The 1,548-nt window shown below is 48.1% G+C and overlaps 1 non-coding gene across 1 annotated transcript; it reads right to left on the bottom strand.

The window, feature by feature from the left end:
* Nucleotides 1-349: 349 nt before the first annotated feature.
* On the bottom strand, nucleotides 350-468 carry LOC144890028 (5S ribosomal RNA). Its single transcript, XR_013622223.1, has one exon. It is a non-coding gene; the product is annotated as a 5S ribosomal RNA (ribosomal RNA).
* Between the last annotated feature and the right edge of the window lie 1,080 nt (nucleotides 469-1,548).

Below are 1,548 nucleotides of genomic sequence, written 5' to 3'. Positions count from 1 at the left end.
AAGCCTACAAGCCTGCAGGGTGGTATGGTGTCCAGTCGGAGGAAAAAAAGCCGACCCAGACCCCCCCTGCAGGAGAAAAAAAAGCCTACAACACCCGGGGTGGTATGGTGTCCAGGAGAGGAAAAAAAGCCCACAAGACTGCAGTGTGGTATGGTGTCCAGGAGGAGGAAAAAAAGCCCACAAGACTGCAGGGTGGCATGGTGTCCAGGAGGAGGAAAAAAAGCCGACAAGACTGCAGGATGGCATGGTGTCCAGGAGGAGGGAAAAAAGCCTACAAGCCTGCAGGGTGGTATGGTGTCCAGTCGGAGGAAAAAAAGCCGACCCAGACCCCCCCTGCAGGAGAAAAAAAAGCCTACAACACCCGGGGTTCCCAGGCGGTCTCCCATCCAGGTACTAACCGGGCCCGAACCTGCTTAGCTTCCGAGATCGGACGAGATCAGTCGTATTCAGGGTGGTATGGTCGTAAGCAGCAACTTATTCTCTTTGGAAATACTTGAAGGACCGAAAATGTTTCCCAAGTGAGAGTTTCGTATTTTCTGTCACCAACGGTGGATGGAGGTTATGTTTTTTACCCCTGTCTGTTTGTCTGTCTGTCCGTTTGTGAACAGGATATCTCAAAAGGTTGTAGACGGATTCGGACTAAATTCGGCAGAGATGTGGCGTGTGTGACAAAGACGAAATGATTCGATTTTGGTGAAGGAATGGAATCGGATCCGGCTCCGACAATTCTTTAAAATGATTCTTCACCATTGGGAGACAGGGCCAAAAACGATACATCCAGCAGGATATCTCAAAACGTTATGGACGGATTTGGACGAAGCTTGGTGGAGAGGTTGTGTGTGTGACAAGGAAGAATCGATTCAATTTTGGTGAAGATCTGGATCCGGACCCATCTCGTAGAATTTTAAAGTGATTCTTCACCATCGGGCCAAACAATATAGCCTCTGGCAGGATATCTCAAAAAGTTATGGTAGTTAAGGGGAACTCTGGAATACAAAACGTGACCAGCGCACCTGGTGGAGGTATGCTCTCTTCTGAGTGCCGTTCGAGTTTACTTTTAATTTCCATTTGAAACTTTTCTTTCCATCACGATCTTCTTTTTCAATGGAGAACCCTCGCATTCTTTCCAATTCCTTATCGGTAATGGTAGTGGTGGCAGTTGTACGAGTGGTTTTTATTCGGCTTGTGGGAGTGGTAGTAGTCAGCTAGTAGTCGTAGTCGTAGTCGCAGTGGCGGTACTGATAAAAGTGGGCTCGTTGTAATCGTAGTAGGCCAATAGGGGTGGTGGAAGTACTCGTGGTCGTTAGGAGTAGTTGAAGGCTCGTAGTAGTGGTAGTTGTAGTTGAAGGCGAGGAGTAGTGCGGCAAAAACGAACATACCAGCGAGCGTGTCAGACAGCACAAATCACAGACAATCAAAACAACCCTCCCCCTGCAGGAGAAAAAAAAGCCAACATCACTCTCCCTGCAGGAGAAAAAAAAACTTACAACACTCCCCCTGCAGGAGAAAAAAAACCCTACAACACTCCCTCCCCCTGCAGGAGAAAAA

The sequence above is a fragment of the Myxine glutinosa genome, chromosome 1 (assembly GCF_964187855.1).
Source record: "Myxine glutinosa chromosome 1, kmMyxGlut1.1, whole genome shotgun sequence".
Lineage (NCBI taxonomy): Eukaryota > Metazoa > Chordata > Myxini > Myxiniformes > Myxinidae > Myxine > Myxine glutinosa.
Note: the sequence above shows the minus strand (reverse complement) of the source record. Positions and strands in the feature narration are given on the sequence as shown.